Source organism: Rattus norvegicus, chromosome 9, assembly GCF_021556685.1.
Source record: "Rattus norvegicus strain SHRSP/BbbUtx chromosome 9, alternate assembly SHRSP_T2T, whole genome shotgun sequence".
NCBI lineage: Eukaryota > Metazoa > Chordata > Mammalia > Rodentia > Muridae > Rattus > Rattus norvegicus.
Genome location: NC_141542.1, coordinates 53,259,443 through 53,280,552, shown reverse-complemented (window position 1 = coordinate 53,280,552; position 21,110 = coordinate 53,259,443). Strand labels below are relative to the sequence as shown.

The 21,110-nt window shown below is 45.1% G+C and overlaps 1 long non-coding RNA gene across 1 annotated transcript; it reads right to left on the bottom strand.

Annotated features, from left to right (window-relative positions):
* Positions 1–1,972: 1,972 nt before the first annotated feature.
* Positions 1,973–20,245, bottom strand: LOC148003682 (uncharacterized). Its single transcript, XR_015629078.1, has 2 exons — positions 20,046–20,245; positions 1,973–5,003 (listed from the first exon to the last, which is right to left on the bottom strand). It is a non-coding gene; the product is annotated as an uncharacterized LOC148003682 (long non-coding RNA).
* Positions 20,246–21,110: the final 865 nt, after the last annotated feature.

Below are 21,110 nucleotides of genomic sequence, written 5' to 3'. Positions count from 1 at the left end.
AGAACCTTCTCTTTAACATGGCAGGTGGCAATATAGTCTTGGGTCCCAGGGACTTATGACGTAAGTCAAATGCTAAAGGCATTAAGCTGACTGGGAAGGTGCTCATAGAGATAGGTTTCCAGGGAAACCTTGGCTGGACTGGACCCAAGGGATGAAGCCTGAAGGCAGCATGACCCTGAAATTTGTTATGGCTCCTGCTTCTGCTGTAGGCAGAGGCCTGCGGAGCTCTGAAATGCAGAGTTGAAATGTCTGGATGTGTATCCCAGTGTTGCCTTGGAACTGGGTCATGTGACTCTTGGAGAGTATAACAACATAAAAGGCATGTGAGCAGACACGAGGCCTGCTATGGGACCACCCTTCAAAGAGCTTTATGAGGAGAACTGCAGGTGGATGACCCTGTGCATTCATGATGCTGCTCCAAAGTGGGAGAGCTTGGGTGATCTGGTGTCCTACTGTAGGCAGCCATATTGGAATGTGGCTTAGTTAGGATTTCTATACTGCTGTGATGAAACATCATGACCAAAAGAAGAAAGGGCTTATTTGGCTCATATTTCCCGAATCACAGCCTGCCGAGGCATATCTAGCCTGAGATTGCTCTTTCTTTGCACGTCAGCCAGTACCCAGGTTATAGCTTTCATCAGATGCTCTAACAAGGTCTCATGGTGTCTATGATATTTACTTTCTGCCCTTACTCCTGCTAGCCCACTTTGTTAGCTGATTTAGGAGAGAATATTTGGGCAATATGGGCATGTTCATGCCTTCTCAGAAATGGAAAGGTCCTGGAAGCTAAGTACTGGGATTGGCGGCTTAATATGCATGCTACAAATGTCATCAAAATCCCAGATAGAGCTGTCCATGCTGGGGCTAGGAGCACCCGGTTGGCAGAGGCAGGGGATATACTGAGATGTTGGTCCTCACTTTCCCATGAATCAGTGTCTCTGCTGTTCCTGTTGCATACATCGGGTTAGTTGTACACCAGCTTGTGGCTACTCTCCTGCCTCTGCTTTCCATCTCACTGTAGAAGTGCTGGGATTATGGCTACATTCAACCATGTGAAAGCTAGATTCATATAGATTCTGGGTATTTGAATTCAGGTAATCCTGCTGGTATGGCAAGTGCTTTGCCTAGTGAGCCATGTCCACAGCCCTTCTTTTCTCAGAAGGGAAGACCAGAAGCCAAGGACTTTGCCAGTCTTTAAGAGAACAACCATGGGGAGAGAGTTTTAGTAAGGCTATTTTTGTTTTTTGATAACTCCGTAGAGGAGGCTTCTGTGAGAAGGCTCTTTACCCTCCTGGAATGTGAGCCTGTGCTCAGGACTCCTAAGGACACCCTGGCCTGGTAAGAGATAACAAGAAACCCCAGAGCCTTTGGGCTTTGTGTCTTGTGGGTTTCATTCATTCATTCATTCATTCATCCATCCTTCACTCATTCATCCTTTCATTCTTTGCTTTAAGTCTATGGTACGCATATGTATAGGTTGATGTCATTATGCAGGTGAAGGCAGGTACAGGATAGAATGAGGCTTGTCATTGGGTGAGAAGGAAGGATGGGCAGGAGAAAAGTTTTAGAGAGGAGGAGGAGACTGGAGCAAGGAGGAGGCAACCAAGAGAACATGGCGGCAGATGTTAAGATTCCTCTCTGCACATATTACAGGTTGTTATGGCTATTCTTAAGGGGTGGATGTGTACAGGATTTTGTGTTGTCTGGATGGGCAAATTATATCTTATCTAGGTGGGCAGCTTATATCCTTATCAATTGGTTGTAAGTTTACCGTGTGATGTATTGTGGATTGAGAATTTAACATGTAAATCTGATTGTTGGGTTACAGTTTGTTGAGTCTTGATTTTTCTGGGTGGCTGGAACCAGAGACTTTGCGGCTAGCAGGAAGAGAGATACTAATCTGTGATAAATTAGCACTAGTTCCAATGGCCCGTTGGAGCCGGAACTAGCGACTGCCAAGGTATGCGCGGGAACCGTTCCACTGTTTTTTTATTTTTACCGCAACACACAGGTCTGGGCCAGGAGCTGGGATTGGGGTCTAGAGTTTTGGAACAGAAGTAATCCCCAGCACACCTGGTTCCCATTCACCAGGGAGTTTGGGGGAGTCCGAGATCCTCAGGATGGGACCAGCAGTGTTGCTGACCAGATGTGAGGACGCGGCTCTGCGTGGGGAAGTATATGAAGACCAGAAACGTTTGTTTGGAGCAAAGCTATACTTAGAAAAGATATGGGCTGAGAAACGGAGGGGAGACGGGGACTCTTCTTCCCTGGGACTCCACTTCTCCATGTTTCTATCTGGCAAGCCCTTCAACTTCAGCTTGTTTCCAGCCGGAGACAAAGCGTGGTGCCTGATTACACGTGCTTTTTACCACAACACATGTTACGTATTTTCTGTGCGATGATTCATTCGTCAGCTGTGACCCGCATGCGCTTAGTGCGGAGTCTTGCACACAACTGGTGCTTCCTGAGTTGTCGTGCAGGCCTCTGGGTGGAGGATGAAGGTTCTGACTGTGTGATCAGGAGCTGTGTGCAGGGCAGAAATCCCCGGTTCCACTCCCAAGTTGCCACTAGGATGTCCAGTGAGCAGTGAGGTCATTTCTCAGCTGCTCCGAGAAGCAGAACAAAATGGTCCATTCTCTCCGAGCTTCCTTCCAGTTCAAAACTTGTGAGCATTGCAGCAGAGGGCTATTTGCATCCTCAGACCCTCTGGATGCCCCTCCCCTGTAGATACGGGGTTTCCTGCTTGAACTGGTTTCTGGCGATCTGACTTCAGGCTCACAGGTGACTTCTGGAGGCACAGCAATCTCCGGCTTCCGGCCCTTCATTCTGCGCGAGGCTGATCCACCGGGTCATCTGAAGACCAGTCCCCTGCATCACGTGCCCTGCTTCCCACAGATAGGGCTCGAGGGTCTGCAGCTGTTCCAGGAGATTAATTATGTGGTGCTAGAGGACGGAAGGAGATGCCTTTCTTGATCACACATTGTGCCCATGACAAATGACTGGGTTTCCTGAAAATGGGACTGAGTTTTCCATTGATGCTTGTGCTAGAGGAAGCCCAAGCTGGATTCTGCAGATTGTTCATGATTCCTCAGTGTGGGAGGCTCTACCTCCTCGCTGATGGCAGATTAGCCTTCTTCCCCTGCTCTCTTGGCAAAAAGCCAAACCAAAGAGAGAGTGAAAGAGGTTTGGGAGTGTTCCTCACTGTCATAGTTTAAATGTGACACGTTACCCATAGGCTTGCACGTCTGAACCCTTGGTCACTCGCTGGTGGTGCTGTTTGGGAAGGTTGTGGAACCTCTAGGGGGCGGAGCCTTGATAATTGAATAGGTCATTGTGTGTGTGAGCCTTCAGGTTTTATAATCCAGCCTCTATTTCCGTTCATGTTCTCTTTCCTAAGTGTGGCAGCAGAGTGACCAGTGACCCTCTGCTCCAGCAGCCATGCCTTCTCTGCCAGTATGGAATCCTTGATTAGGAGTTTTGTTACGGTGGCAGATACACCTACTTACCATTGTACTGGCCACACTCAGGTATGAATACAGGGACACATGTACTGTGTGCAGGCCTACAGAGTCCAGCCAGTGATACCACTATCTATCTACATGGCCCTGACATTGCCTGAAGAAAATTAGTTTGGTGTTTCTAAAAAGAGATGGCCAGCTTGGATACGTACATATGTCTGGTACTGGCTTGGGCACAGAAGAGACCCTTGATGGATCTTTCTATTGCCTGGACATCTTCAGGGAGGGGCCACCGTGACATATTACAGGCCTCACTACCTGGAGGAGCATCATGAAAGGGCTGGGGCTTGCACACATTAAAAACTTAGTTCATTGGTCTCGGCCATGTCCGACTTTCCAGCGCTCACTGCTCAACATTATAAGTCCTTTCCCCACAGAGGGCTGAGCTCAGCTGAGCTCTGAGTGACGTTGCCCAGCATACTCTTGCCACCAAGGCTCTCCAAGGTTGAGGCATTTGCTCATATGCCATCCCATGTCCTGACTCTCTTTATTGAAGTGGGTTGGGGTGGCATATTAGTTCCTTACCTTATCGATGCAATGAAATGCCCACTGAAGGGAGGAAGGGTTTATTTGGGCTCACAGATTGGGGGTACAGTCTATCATGGCTACAAAGGCACAGAGGTAGAACTGTGGGGCATGTTGCATCTGCACCCCGGAAGCAGAGAGATGAATGGAGTGGAAACTGACTTTCTTTGGAGAGAGTCAGTTGTGTTGGATGCTGTTTCGCTGGGGCAAACACGTGAAGGAGTGTTTTCCTGAAGTGGACACAGGTGAAAGGCTAAGGCAGACTCGTTCAGCTAAGGAACGTTTAGCTGGAGCAGACACAGGTGAAAGGATGGTCTGCTAAAGCAAGCACGTGAGAGCACACATGATGAAGGTTTTTGCTAATGAGACACCCATGTTTTGGTCCCCCTTACAAGCTGCACTTGTTGGGACTCCACAGCGGGACATGCACTTCTGGTGGTGTGCTGCAACGTTTTCTGCCACTTCCACAGACTTGGGCTGATTGGCTGAGTGCTGTCAGCTGAGACAAGACCCGTGGAGGACACGTGATGTCTGGAGAGTATAACTCAATGGGCAATGACAGAGGCAGAGAGCTCGGTTTGCTGGTACAGTTAGCTGTGCAATGCTTGTGGGTCTCCTGGCTTCACTGATCATTGCTTCCCTGAGAGAGGCATATCCTAGAATTTCTCCTGGTGTCCCTCATGGTCCCTCCTGCTGACTCGTACCGAGGCTGAGGCCTGGCTGTCTCTGCTAGGTAGCGCCACCACTGCTGACTCACGTTTGCTGTCCCAACTCTACTGAACTGCGCTGCTGGTATCCACGAAGTGTCTGTGAGTGGATTGAGCTGCCGCTGCCTGCTGACCTGTGAACTGGACTTCCGAATTCCAGACAACACAGATGGGAGTTGCTCCAAAGAACCTTTCTAAAGAGGTCCACTTCCCCCATATTCTTTTTTCCCCACTACTTCTGATGGGTGGTGGGCTAAAAGGGAGATTAAAGCATTTAAGAACCATCATTAAAAATTGGATTTGAACAAATTTAAGTTACAGATGAATGCTGGTACTTGGCTCATATTTTCCAATCAGGACCCTAGCATGGGCAACTATGGTGCACACGGCTAAGTGGATCGCCCCACCCCAGTTAAACCAACGACAAGCTCTCACACAGGCATGCTAAGAGGTTTGTCTCCTACCTGTTTCTAGATCCTGTCAGGCTGACAATATTAACTGTCACATGTGGGATCAGCAGCAGGTTTGCTACCTAGCAAAGGCTTTGTTCTGAGACTGGGGAGTGGCTTTAATGGATGATAACATGCTCTTTGCAAGCTTGAACCTAGCCAGAGAACTTTCCAGATGATTCCACCTGTGGTTTTTACCAGGGTTCTGGACTTGCTCAGATATGTGATGACTGACCTCCTCTACCCTCGCTATGGAAGAATCCTCTTCAGACCTTCTTTATAGACTCAGCACCCTGGGGCCCTGTCATCCCAGAAACTTGGAAAGAGTCCTCCCCAACAAACTTGGGGTATTGTAGGAGAGAGGGATATGTGGGAATCTGCAGTGCTTCCTATAAATACTGGTTGAGGCTTTTCTCCAATGTGCCTCACCCTCTGGGATCCTGATATGCAGTGGACTTAGGCACTCTGTCTGCCCTGGTGCCTAACATTGGCATTGCTGCCTCACCAATGTCCACTCAACTCCTAGTACCTGATGGGTGCCAGCTACTGCTACACAGCTTATGGCCCTTTTTCACACCCCTCCACAGCATCCCACAGGGATGCGATGGGGCACCTCGAGAGAAAGAGGCCAAAGGGTAACCTTAGGTGGTGTTCCTCAGCCATCATCTAACTTACCCTTCCCCTCCCTTTCTTTTTGCCTTCCTTTTTTCTTTTCTTCCTTCCTCCCTCCCTCCCTCCCTTCCCCCCCTCTTTCTTCCTTCCTCCCTTTCTTTTTAAAGACAGGTCTCTGGTTGGCCTGCCTCCCTCTGGAACTGCAAGCCAAACACACCTCTTTTGCATAAGTTGCTTTTTGTCAGGATATTTTTTTTTTAAACAGTACAAACGTGAAACTAGGACACATGGTAAAACAATCACTGCCTTTGGTTTGGTATGATTTATGCAAATATAATTTAATTCTTAACTGTGGCCACACTGAACATCTAATTCACATGTTTCTGAAAATCTTACAGTCAGCTCTTGGTGTCAAGTGTAAACTGTGGCTTTAGGATATTTTTTAATCTATCTATCTATCTATCTATCTATCTATCTATCTATATCTATCATCTCTATCTATATCATCTATCTATCTATCATTTATCTATCATCTATCTATGTATTTATCTATATCTATATCTATCTATCATCTACTATTTATCTATCTCTATCATCTATCTCTCTCTTTAGCTATGTATCTCTATCATCTATCAATCATTTATCTATCTATCTATCTATCTATCATCTATGTATTTATCTATATATATTTATCATCTACCATCTATCTATCTATCTCTATCATTATCTATCATCTATCTATACCATCTATCTATCTATCTATCTATCTATCTATCTATCTATCTCATTGCTAATCTTGTCTTTAATCATTGGGAAGTCTAGATCATCACACAAGGGTTTTATAGCCCTTGGTATTGTGGGAAGCACAGCCTGCGAGTTTAGCTACCGAATGGCCTAGAAGGTGGTTACTTAGATAGCTGTTCTCCCTTACCCTATAAGGTCTCTCAGGGGCATTTACCTAAGACACAAGTCAGTTGCCTACACTGAGCCTCTGTCTGTGGCCTGAGGAATGTGGGCTTCTAGGGACCACCTCCCAGGAGATGTCAGACGTGGGACTACTCAGATCTAGCATGAGGTCAAGACTTGCAGAGTCAATATGGGAAGCCCAGCCCCCTGATGACCTCTGACCCTGTGACCTTTACAAATAAGGGAGCAGAGGGAGCACATGCTAAGTCAAAAAGCCACTCAAGAACAGAAGCTGGGGGCAGTCCAGTGGGATCTTTAAACATGACAGTGTGTTCCCTGTTGGGTGAATGGATTCCCTAGGAAGACACAAAGAAATGTCTACTCCCTTCTTATAAGAGCTCAACAACAAAATAAATTATGACTTTACCAAAAATCAACTTGAGGAATCAACGGGTTTAGTGAGTTTTCTTACAGATCATCATGAGAGCTTACTTAGAGGAGTAAGCAGCTATGTTTGAAAATCTTCATTCAGCATGGATGACAGCGTCCCCAAAGCCTCAGAGATGGAGATCCCCTTCAGCTAACCTTTCCTGGACTATACTCTAGTACTTCCTGAGACACACATGAAATGATGGCAGAATTATGTACGTACGAACGACTGTGAGATGCAGGAGGAGGTAACTAATGACCCCCTATGAGGGGATATCAGCAGCCAAGAAGCCAGACCTTAGCGGGTTTCTTGCAAGTAGCCTGGTAAGGCGGTGGGCTGATTTGTTAGAAGGACCATACTGTAGGACACCTGCAAGGACTAACTAAAGCTAACCTGTGAGTTCCACTTATCCAAGGACAGATAACTTCCCAGAATGGGTGTGGGGTGGGGGGGAATTGGTCCTTGTGAGATAACAAGCCACATGCTTTCACTCCCCTAAACAAGTTTGTTTGACCCAATTGCACCAGGCGTGTTTGATCGCATGTAGGTAGAATGTCCGTAGGCAGGTATCACATCAAGATATGTGCTTGCTCCTGATTGGGTCTGGTAGGAAATATGTATCCTTGTGGGTTTGCCTTTTTAAGCTTCTACAAAAAGTGACTCATGGACCATTTCTCTGGGAATCCTAGTATGGACTTAGTGTCTGTTTTCCTGGCTAGTACTAACTAAATATGGCTAACTGGCTAATCGTGGAACTAGTTTTTCTCTGAGACTCTTGGGTTTAACACATTCCTGATGTCCTCCTTTCCCTCAGTCACTGCTCCGACATGAACTTTGTTTTTCTGTAAAAGATGCAGGTACCCTAAAATGAAGAACAGTGAAGAGTAGGGTCTGGAGGGATATTGCATGCACATTATAGACTCATTTCTCACAGCTGTGTGACTTTGGGTTAGTTATGAAACTTCTGTGTGACTTAGTTTCCCCATTTGCAAAATAGGGGAACAACAGAACCAGTGTCCCAGTTTGTGGAGATGAGATGGGGGGGTTGGGGAAACGACTCAGAGGGTAAAGAGCTTACTGTGCAAGAGCCTCAGCCGCATGCTGTGGTGGACATCCTTAGTCCCAGCACTCCTGTGGTAAGATGAGAGGCAAAGATAGGAGAATCAATTGGAAGCTTGCAGGCCAGCTGGTCTGGGACATGTGGAGAAGCAGGAACAAGAGTAACCCTGCCTCCATGTTTGTAAGATAGATGGATGGATGGATAGGTAGATAGAAGATAGATGAAAGAAAGAAAGAAAGAAAGAAAGAAAGAAAGAAGGAAAGGAAGAGGGGAGTCCCAAACCCGCGGATCCCAGCCCGCAGCAGCTCTCTGCTCCCAAACCCCGTGGGAGAGAGACCTCACTGCCTGGTCAGGTGGGCACTCCTGAGGCTGCAGAGCGGAAGAGACCACCAACACTGCCCACCCCTGCCCACATCCCTGGCCCAAGAGGAAACTGTATAAGGCCTCTGGGTTCCCGTGGAGGAGGGCCCAAAAGCAGCAGGACTGCTGTGTCTGAGACACCACCAGAACCTGAAGGGATCTACCGGATAAACAGTTCTCTGCACCCAAATCCCATGGGAGGGAGAGCTAAACCTTCAGAGAGGCAGACACGCCTGGGAAACCAGAAGAGACTGCACTCTGCACACATCTCTGATGCCAGAGGAAAACACCAAATGTCATCTGGAACCCTGGTGCACGGAAGCTCCTGGAAAGGGCAGCGCAGATCTTCCTGGTTGCTGCCGCTGCAGAGAGCTTGTAAGCAACACCCCACAAGCAAATTTGAGCCTCGGGACCACAGGTAAGACCAACTTTTCTGCTGCAAGTGACCTGCCTGGTGAACTCCAGACACAGGCCCACAGGAACAGCTGAAGACCTGTAGATAGGAAAAACTACACGCCCGAAAGCAGAACACTCTGTCCCCATAACTGGCTGAAAGAAAACAGGAAAACAGGTCTACAGCACTCCTGACACACAGGCTTATAGGACAGTCTAGCCACTGTCAGAAATAGCAGAACAAAGTAACACTAGAGATAATCTGATAGCGAGAGGCAAGCGCAGGAACCCAAGCAACAGAAACCAAGTCTACATGGCATCATCGGAGCCCAATTCTCCCACCAAACCAAACACTGAATATCCAAACACACCAGAAAAGCAAGACCTAGATTTAAAATCATATTTGATCATGATGCTGGAGGACTTCAAGAAAGACGTGAAGAACTCCCTTAGAGAAACACAGGCAAACATTAATAAACAAGTAGAAGCCTACAGAGAGGAGTCACAAAAATCCCTGAAAGAATTCCAGAAAAACACAATCAAACAGTTGAAGGAATTAAAAATGGAAATAGAAGCAATCAAGAAAGAACACATGGAAACAACCCTGGATATAGAAAACCAAAAGAAGAGACAAGGAGCTGTAGATACGAGCTTCACCAACAGAATACAAGAGATGGAAGAGAGAATCTCAGGAGCAGAAGATTCCATAGAAATCATTGACTCAACTGTCAAACATAATGTAAAGCGGAAAAAGCTACTGGTCCAAAACATACAGGAAATCCAGGACTCAATGAGAAGATCAAACCTAAGGATAATAGGTATAGAAGAGAGTGAAGACTCCCAGCTCAAAGGACCAGTAAATATCTTCAACAAAACCATAGAAGAAAACTTCCCTAACCTAAAAAAAGAGATACCCATAGGCATACAAGAAGCCTACAGAACTCCAAATAGATTGGAGCAGAAGAGAAACACCTCCCATCACATAATAGTCAAAACACCAAACGCACAAAATAAAGAAAGAATATTAAAAGCAGTAAGGGAAAAGGTCAAGTAACATATAAAGGCAGACCTATCAGAATCACACCAGACTTTTCGCCAGAAACTATGAAAGCCAGAAGATCCTGGACAGATGCCATACAGACCCTAAGAGATCACAAATGCCAGCCCAGGTTACTGTATCCTGCAAAACTCTCAATTAACATAGATGGAGAAACCAAGATATTCCATGACAAATCCAAATTTACACAATATCTTTCTACAAATTCAGCACTACAAAGGATAATAAATGGTAAAGCCCAACATAAGGAGGCAAGCTATACCCTAGAAGAAGCAAGAAACTAATCGTCTTGGGAACAAAACAAAGAGAAGAAAAGCACACAAACATAACCTCATATCCAAATATGAATATAACAGGAAGCAATAATCACTATTCCTTAATATCTCTCAACATCAATGGCCTCAACTCCCCAATAAAAAGACATAGATTAACAAACTGGATACGCAACGAGGACCCTGCATTCTGCTGCCTACAGGAAACACACCTCAGAGACAAAGACAGACACTACCTCAGAGTGAAAGGCTGGAAATCAATTTTCCAAGCAAATGGTCGGAAGAAGCAAGCTGGAGTAGCCATTCTAATATCAAATAAAATCAATTTCCAACTAAAAGTCATCAAAAAAGATAAGGAAGGACACTTCATATGCATCAAAGGAAAAATCCACCAAGATGAACTCTCAATCCTAAATATCTATGCCCCAAATACAAGGGCACCTACATACGTAAAAGAAACCTTACTAAAGCTCAAAACACACATTGCACCTCACACAATAATAGTAGGAGATTTCAACACCCCACTCTCATCAATGGACAGATCATGGAAACAGAAATGAAACAGAGATGTAGACAGACTAAGAGAAGTCATGAGCCAAATGGACTTAACAGATATTTATAGAACATTCTATCCTAAAGCAAAAGGATATACCTTCTTCTCAGTTCCTCATGGTACTTTCTCCAAAATTGACCATATAATTGGTCAAAAAACGGGCCTCAACAGGTACAGAAAGATAGAAATAATCCCATGCGTGCTATCGGACCACCACGGCCTAAAACTGGTCTTCAATAACAATAAGGGAAGAATGCCCACATATACGTGGAAATTGAACAATGCTCTACTCAATGATAACCTGGTCAAGGAAGAAATAAAAAAGAAATTAAAGACTTTTTAGAATTTAATGAAAATGAAGGTACAACATACCCAAACTTATGGGACACAATGAAAGCTGTGCTAAGAGGAAAACTCATAGCGCTGAGTGCCTGCAGAAAGAAACAGGAAAGAGCATATGTCAGCAGCTTGACAGCACACCTAAAAGCTCTAGAACAAAAAGAAGCAAATACACCCAGGAGGAGTAGAAGGCAGGAAATAATCAAACTCAGAGCTGAAATCAACCAAGTAGAAACAAAAAGGACCATAGAAAGAATCAACAGAACCAAAAGTTGGTTCTTTGAGAAAATCAACAAGATAGATAAACCCTTAGCCAAACTAACAAGAGGACACAGAGAGTGTGTCCAAATTAACAAAATCAGAAATGAAAAGGGAGACATACCTACAGATTCAGAGGAAATTAAAAAAATCATCAGATCTTACTATAAAAACCTATATTCAACAAAACTTGAAAATCTGCAGGAAATGGACAATTTCCTAGACAGATACCAGGTACCGAAGTTAAATCAGGAACAGATAAACCGGTTAAACAACCCCATAACTCCTAAGGAAATAGAAGCAGTCATTAAAGATCTCCCAACCAGAAAGAGCCCAGGTCCAGACGGGTTTAGTGCAGAATTCTATCAGACCTTCATAGAAGACCTCATACCAATATTATCCAAACTATTCCACAAAATTGAAACAGATGGGGCACTACCGAATTCCTTCTATGAAGCCACAATTACTCTTATACCTAAACCACACAAAGACCCAACAAAGAAAGAGAACTTCAGACCAATTTCCCTTATGAATATCGACGCAAAAATACTCAATAAAATTCTGGCAAACCGAATCCAAGAGCACATCAAAACAATCATTCACCATGATCAAGTAGGCTTCATCCCAGGCATGCAGGGATGGTTTAATATACGGAAAACCATCAACGTGATCCATTATATAAACAAACTAAAAGAACAAAACCACATGATCATTTCATTAGATGCTGAGAAAGCATTTGACAACATTCAACACCCCTTCATGATAAAAGCCCTGGAAAGAATAGGAATTCAAGGCCCATACCTAAACATAGTAAAAGCCATATACAGCAAACCAGTTGCTAACATTAAACTAAATGGAGAGAAACTTGAAGCAATCCCACTAAAATCAGGGACTAGACAAGGCTGCCCACTCTCTCCCTGCTTATTCAATATAGTTCTTGAAGTTCTAGCCAGAGCAATCAGACAACAAAAGGAGGTCAAGGGGATACAGATCAGAAAAGAAGAAGTCAAAATATCACTATTTGCAGATGATATGATAGTATATTTAAGTGATCCCAAAAGTTCCACCAGAGAACTACTAAAGCTGATTAACAACTTCGGCAAAGTGGCTGGGTATAAGATCAACTCAAATAAATCAGTAGCCTTCCTCTACACAAAAGAGAAACAAGCCGAGAAAGAAATTAGGGAAACAACACCCTTCATAATAGACCCAAATAATATAAAGTACCTCGGTGTGACTTTAACCAAGCAAGTAAAAGATCTGTACAATAAGAACTTCAAGACTCTGAAGAAAGAAATTGAAGAAGACCCCAGAAGATGGAAAGATCTCCCATGCTCATGGATTGGCAGGATTAATATAGTAAAAATGGCTATTCTCCCAAAAGCGATCTACAGATTCAATGCAATCCCCATCAAAATACCAATCCAATTCTTCAAAGAGTTAGACAGAACAATTTGCAAATTCATCTGGAATAACAAAAAACCCAGGATAGCTAAAACTATCCTTAACAATAAAAGGAGTTCAGGGGGAATCACTATCCCTGAACTCAAGCAGTATTACAGAGCAATAGTGATAAAAACTGCATGGTATTGGTACAGAGACAGACAGATAGACCAATGGAACAGAATTGAAGACCCAGAAATGAACCCACACACCTATGGGCACTTGATTTTTGACAAAGGAGCCAAAACCATCCAATGAAAAAAAAGATAGCATTTTCAGCAAATGGTGCTGGTTCAACTGGAGGTCAACATGCAGAAGAATGCAGATCGATCCATGCTTATCACCCTGTACAAAGCTTAAGTCCAAGTGGATCAAGGACCTCCACATCAAACCAGATGCACTCAAACTAATAGAAGAAAAACTAGGGAAGCATCTGGAACACATGGGCACTGGAAAAAATTTCCTGAACAAAACACCAATGGCTTATGCTCTAAGATCAAGAATCGACCAATGGGATCTCATGAAACTGCAAAGCTTCTGTAAGGCAAAGGACACTGTGGTTAAGACAAAACGGCAACCAACAGATTGGGAAAAGATTTTTACCAATCCTACAACAGTTAGAGGCCTTATATCCAAAATATACAAAGAACTCAAGAAGTTAGACCGCAGAGAGACAAATAACCCTATTAAAAAATGGGGTTCAGAGGTAAACAAAGAATTCACAGCTGAGGAATGCCGAATGGCTGAGAAACACCTAAAGAAATGTTCAACATCTTTAGTCATAAGGGAAATGCAAATCAAAACAACCCTGAGATTTCACCTCACACCAGTGAGAATGGCTAAGATCAAAAACTCAGGTGACAGCAGATGCTGGCGAGGATGTGGAGAAAGAGGAACACTCCTCCATTGTTGGTGGGATTGCAGACTGGTACAACCATTCTGGAAATCAGTCTGGAGGTTCCTCAGAAAATTGGACATTGAACTGCCTGAGGATCCAGCTATACCAATCTTGGGTATATACCCAAAAGATGCCCCAACATATAAAAAAGACACGTGCTCCACTATGTTCATCGCAGCCTTATTTATAATAGCCAGAAGCTCGAAAGAACCCAGATGCCCTTCAACAGAGGAATGGATACAGAAAATGTGGTACATCTACACAATGGAATATTACTCAGCTATCAAAAACAATGACTTTATGAAGTTCGTAGGCAAATGGTTGGAAGTGGAAAATATCATCCTGAGTGAGGTAACCCAATCACAGAAAAACACACATGGTATGCACTCATTGATAAGTGGCTATTAGCCCAAATGCTTGAATTACCCTAGATGCCTAGAACAAATGAAACTCAAGACGGATGATCAAAATGTGAATGCTTCACTCCTTCTTTAAAAGGGGAACAAGAATACCCTTGGCAGGGAATAGAGAGGCAAAGATTAAAAGAGACACAGAAGGAATACCCATTCAGAGCCTGCCCCACATGTGGCCCATGCATATACAGCCACCCAATTAGACAAGATGGATGAAGCAAAGAAGTGCAGACCGACAGGAGCTGGATGTAGATCTCTCCTGAGAGACACAGCCAGAATACAGCAAACACAGAGGCAAATGCCAGCAGCAAACCACTGAACTGAGAATAGGACCCCTGTTGAAGGAATCAGAGAAAGAACTGGAAGAGCTTGAAGGGGCTCGAGACCCCTTATGAACAACAATGCCAAGCAACCAGAGCTTCCAGGGACTAAGCCACTACCTAAAGACTATACATGGACTGACCCTGGACTCTGACCTCATAGGTAGCAATGAATATCCTAGTAAGAGCACCAGTGGAAGGGGAAGCCCTGGGTCCTGCTAAGACTGAACCCCCAGTGAACTAGATTGTTGGGGGGAGGGCGGCAATGGGGGGAGGATGGGGAGGGGAACACCGATAAGAAAGGGGAGGGGGGAGGGGGATGTTTGCCCGGAAACCGGGAAAGGGAATAACACTCGAAATGTATATAAGAAATACTCAAGTTAATAAAAAAAAAAGAAAGAAAGAAAGAGAAGGAAAGATAGATAGATAGATAGATAGATAGATAGATAGATAGATAGATAGATAGATAGATAGATAGATAGTCAGGTGGGCGGGGAAACAGATGGATAGGCAGGCAGGCAGGCAGGCAGACAGATAGGTGGATAGATGAGTGGATGGACAGGCAGTCTGAGAGTTAGATAGATAGATAGATGGATGGATGGATTGATAGATAGGCAGGCAGGCAGCTTTCCCATATGCTCACCCACACAAACACATACACAGATATATCAAGAAAGGAAGTCACTAATCATAGATGGGAAGATCCAGGACAGTGCTACTTGCATGGGTTCACCAAGAACAGGATCTTACATGAGTAGCCTCTCTCCATTCTTCTCTTTCCAATCCCTTTCTTCTTGTGTTCCTCCCTTCCCCTGCTTTAGAGGTTGCGTGTATGCTGGCACACATATGCCACAGCACTCGTGTGTGGCAGTGGCAGTTAGGCGACAGTCTCTGGTTTTGTCCTCAGCCTCTGTCTTGGTTGAGTCAGGGCATCTTTGTTGTTCCCTGCTGCCCACACCAGGCTAGCTGCCTCACAATCTACCAGGGATTCTCCTGTCCCTGCCTCTCACCTTGCTGTGGAGTCACTGGGATTGCAGATGTATGTTTCTGCATCTGCCCACATCAGTTCTGGAGGACAGAAGAACAGGTCCTCATGCTTGGGTGGTAAACTCTTTATCCCCTCAGCCATTGTCCCAGCCTCTTTCCCTCCCATCTATCTCCTCCCTACCTCATCTTCTTGTTTGTCCTGGGAACTGAACTTAGAGCCTTAGGGGATGCTGGGCAAGCCCTCTCTAAACTCACACACTCAGCCTTGTCTCAGATGTGCCAGGGGCACACATAGAGTCACGTTCAAGCCACACTTTCATGGACAATCTTAACCCTGTCATGCTAGGCGTATGCTGCACTTCCAGGAAGCTCCCACTTGTGCATTCAGCAGGCAAGGCATCATCCCAGACCTGTGTCAAAGATTCTACTCCATAACAGGGTTCACAGCCACCACTGTGAACCCAGAGAGGCCAGCAGCGAGGCCACCTTCTCCACATGTCACACACATCACCATCAGAGTCTGATCCTGGAGTCTGTAAAACCTATCTTACTAAGGCTTTTCATCAACTGGTTCCAACCAGAGATGGTTGTGGGGATTCAAGATAACGGGGCTTCTCAGGCAGTGGCCAGTATGTCTTACTCCTTGTTCTAGTCACCAGGCTCCCTGAGGATCCTTTAAGGATACTGGAGAGAAGTCAGCAGCCAGGCTGTGGTACAGCTTCACTTTCTCTGTGAGGGAGGCAGTTTGAGAAGGGCTATATTGTCTCCTTGGGGATGTAGCCCCAGCTTTACCTGTCTGCTTTTTTCTGCAGTTTGTGGTCAGAGGTCTCCATGGGGCCTCCCCATGCATGATCTTGTCCTTGATAGACCATGCCAAGTGGTCTTGGTTGATAGCCCTCTCCTGGCCTTCCCATGTATGAAGACTTCCTCTTAATATTTTTATTAATTTGTATACTTGTTGTATGTGTGTGTGCATGTGTTATATATGTGTTGTATATGTGTATGTTGTGTTTGTGTGTGTATGTGTATTGTGTGTTATGTATGTATATTATGTATGTGTGCTGTGTGTATGTGCTGTGTGTATATGTATTATGTATGTATATGTATGTATGTATGAGTTGTGTATGTGTTGTATATATGTATGTGTTGTGCATGTGTATTGTATGTATATGTTGTATATGTGTGTTATATGTATGTGTATATGTATTTATGTATGTTGTGTATATATGAGTTATGCATGTGTTTTTATGTGTGTTGTGTATATTGTATATGTGCATGTATACATGTGTTGTGTATGTTTGTTCTGTGTGTATTAATTGTGCATGTGTTGTGTGTGTGTTGTGTATATGTATATGTATGTATGTGTTGTGTGTATATGTTGTATATGTGTATTGTATGTATGTGTGTGTTGTATATGTGTGTTGTGTATATATGTGTTGTGCATGTGTTGTATATGTGTTTGTGTGTTGTGTATATTGTATATGTGTAAGTATATATGTGTTGTATGTGTTTATTCTGTGTGTATTAATTGTGCATGTGTTTTGGGTATATGTGTTGTATATGTGTGTTGTGTGTGTACATGTATATATAGGTAGGACCATGTGTGTGTGTGTGTGCATGTGCATGTGTGTGTGTGTGTGTGTGTGTGTGTGTGTGTGCAAGTTGTCTTTATCTTTCTCATCTATCACTCGTTATCCCTCTCCTCCTTATGTATTTGGTTTTTGACTATCATTTTGACTCAGTCATTCATTTGTGGGAGGCTTGTGTGTTCTTGTCATAGAGACATGCGAAGACCGGAGGGGATAACTTGAAGGCTTTGGTTCTCTTTTTCCACCAGGTGGGTCTCAGGGATGGAACTTGGGCTTGGTGGCCAAAATCTTTACCCTCTGAGTCAATCATTCTGCTGTCCTCAACTTTATTCTTAAAGACAGGGTCTCTTGTCAAGCTTAGAACTCACTGATTGGGCTCCTTAATTGGAGAATCAGAAGCGTGCACTACCCTGCCTGGCTTTTCCATGTGGGTTCTGAGGTTCCACTCAGGTCCTCACAGAGCATCCTTTGCCAACCGAGGCTTCCCCAGTGCCCTGATACTCTTCTTTAGGCTCATTGCCTTAGCACAGGCCTAATTTTCGTAACATAACTAAGCTGACAGGTGACTGGGCTAGACGGGGGCTTGGTGGCCTCTGAGACACATTGCGGCAGCAGGTACACCACTGTTACTTTGAGTAGCAGCTGGCAGGGCCCCCTCTTCTGAAGAGCTGTCCAGTACCTCTGTTTGCAGCACAGATGGGTCAGCTCCTGTTCATCCTTCAGTGATGTCAGGGAAAATATTCTCCTCCATCCTATCTCTTGTTTTGTAACGGCCTTGGGCAATTCTTTCATTTAATGACGATTGCCTTCAGTCTGGTCCTAGAGATCTCTTTAAACTTTGCTCTCCCTTGCTCTATTCCCTTCCTGCTAACTAGATGCCCTCCTCCTTATAGTGCTATGGCTTTCAAAGGCAGTGGATCATTCAAACAATGCAGAATTAACCCACACAGAGCAACCGTGAATCATTTGCAGGCTAAAACGAGCACAGGTTTTGTCTAGGGCTTTGGGAGTGTCGGTCGCTTTAATACATGGAGGCATCTTGATGCTAAAGCCAGGTCAAGACTGAAAGCACAGCAGCCATCTCTTCCTTCCCCGGGAACAGTCTTCTCTGAAGTGTGGAGCTGCTGGAGCTGTAAGGGTCCGGCTGCCTCCTCTGCAAACATCTGAGGGCTCCTCCACCAGGGTGACCCTCTTCACTCTCTGTCATGCTATGTGACCTGGCAGGGCCCAGCATGGTGGGTCCTCAGAAAATAAGCGTTTCTGGGAGTAGGAAGACAAGTGTCGAAGCAGGTCCCTGAAGCCATGTGACTTGTATGTGCAATCTAGAAAAGCTGACCACGGTCTGGGGAGATGGGTTCAGCAGCTGAAGTGCTTGCATAAGCATGGGGACTAGAGTTTTGTTCTCAGAATCCATATTTAAAAAAGCTGATCCCTGGGAGCACAGATGCCCTGAAGGAATGTAAGATTGACACTAGCAGACTCTAGCTAGACTCAGTGTTTCAAGAATCGACTGAGTCCAGACATTCAGAGAATGAGGTAAAGGTGCAAGGGATGTGTCAATGGTTTGCATACGCTTGGCCCAGGGAGTTGCACTGTTTGGAGGTGTGGCCTTGTTGGAGTGGGTGTGGCCTTGTTGGAGTAGGTGTGACACTGTGGGCATGGCCTTTAAGACCTTCACCCTAGTGCCTGGGAATTATTTTGCTAGCAGCCTTCAGATGAAGATGTAGAACTCTCAACTCCTCCTGCACCATGCCTGCCTACACGCTGCCCTTGATGATAATGAACTCTGAACCTCTGAGCCTGTAAGCCAACCTAATTAAATGTTGTCCTTATAAGAGTTGCCTTGGTCATGGTATCTGCTCACAGCAGTAAAACCCTAACTGAGACAGGATGGTAGTGAGTGAGACACAAGTCTCCCTCCAATAGGCAGCTGACCCCCTGCCTTAGTGTTTTCTTTTCTTGTTGCTGTGATAAAATATGCTGACAAAGGTTGTTTAAGGGAGAAAAGGTTTAATTTTAACAATCATGTCACCTGACCAGAGTCGGGCAATCCGAACTATGAAATGACCGACGGTCTCTATCCTTAGAACTCCGTATAATCTGTTGGCTGGGGATGAGATGTGAAGCCTAATATAGAGACTCATGCCTGTCTCTAATCATTTGCCTTTGCGGTGGTAGCAGCACAAGCTCCAGAATTCGTGTTAAACTCATTGGAGGCACAGCCTACAGAGGAAGGCTCGAGGGTCCAGGGCTCAGCACTTCTGGTGCAGCCAGGTAGGCAGTCTACTTTCCGGAGGTGTGGCCTGCAGCCCCAGACTCCGCTCACACCCATGCCTGTGGGTAGAAACTAAAGGCCAATCCACTTGAAACTTCGTAAATGATGGAGACAAGGAGTCAACCCAAGCTATATGGTATGAGATTTGCAGTCCTAAAAGACATCAAGCTTCTGGAGAAAAACCTCAAGCTTCTGCACACACGTGTGTGTGTGTGTGTGTGTGTGTGTGTGTGTGTGTGTGTGTGTGTGTGTATGTGCGCGCACGTGCGTGCATGTTGGTTTGAGTAGGAATGGCCCCCATAGGCTAATATATTTGAATGTTCGGCCATTGGGAAATGGTCCTACTTGAGACTAGGAGGCATGGCCTTATTGAAGGAAGCATGCCATTGTAAGGTGAACTATAGGGTTTCAAAAGCCCCAAGCCAGTCCCAGAGTCTCTCTTCTTGCTGCTTGCAGATCTCACATCATGTCTGCTTGCCTACCACCATGCTGATGATGGACCAAACCTCTGAAACTGAAAGCCAGCCCCAATTCAATGTTTTTTTCAGTAAGAGTTGCCATGGTCATGGTGTCTCTTCACAGCAGTAGAACACTGACTAAGATGATGTGGCTAGACTCATAGCTGTCATGGATCTCTGGTGAAATGGAAAGGCCCCTCCCAGCCATGTTTTCCCCACTTACAGGATGGAGATGGTGTCATGATCAGTAGAGTTGCAGGCCGAAGGACTGATAGTGGAGCTCACCATCAATGGTCACCAGAATCCATCTGCAGCGGGTGGATTTTTCTGAAGCTGCTGCTGCTGTCTGAGCCTAGCTTCCCTGTCTGCAAAACGCTAGCACAGACCTAGCAGGCTGGGAGTGGGTTGACTCCCAGCTAAACTGGAGCCTATGATCTCAGCCTCGGATGTCAACATTGGCAGGCTTCTCTGTACTCATGGAGAGAATATGTGGAAGCTCCTGCCAAGAGGGGAAGAAAAAATTGGATTTGCCCACATGCACCCGGCCCACTGATCTGTCTTCAGAGACGGAATGAGGAAACTACCGCTTTGATCCAAAGCTATTTTTATCTGCCTCTGAATAGTGCTAATGCTGCATTAAGTGTGTTGTGGGGAGAGGGCCATCAGCAGGATGAAATGAGAATGATCATTGGCTGGTTCTGTAAATGGCATATTTTGTCTTTGTGATGGTGTTGGGCGGGGGGAAGTGTCCAGATTTGGGCCACCTGATGATCTGAGCAATGGCATCCGTGTTCATGTACCATACCCACTGTCCAGTTAGGGAAGGAACCTATGACGGTTTGTTAGCTGTGAGCCTGACACAAGCTGGAATTACTCGGGAGATGGGCCTCTGAGAATGGCTGTGAAGGACTGTCTTACACTCATTGATGAGAGAAGACCCACTCTCTGAGAATGGCTGTGAAGGACTGTCTTACATTCATTGATGAGAGAAGACCCATTCATTGTGAATGGCACTCTCTCTCTGGTTTGGGTATACAGAACTATTTAAAAATGGAGATCATGAGCTGAGCTGTAGCATTCATTCATTCATTCACTCATTCACTTATTGCTCTTGGTTCTTGACTATGGGTGTGATGTGACTGGTAGCTTCAAGCTCCTCCCACCTTGAGTTCTCAACTGTGATGGACTTGACTGTAACCTGGAATTGAGAACCAAGTAAACCCTCTCTTCCTTAACTTGCTTTCTAATGGAATGGGTAGTTTTTACCATTTGAAGCGAAGACAGAGGC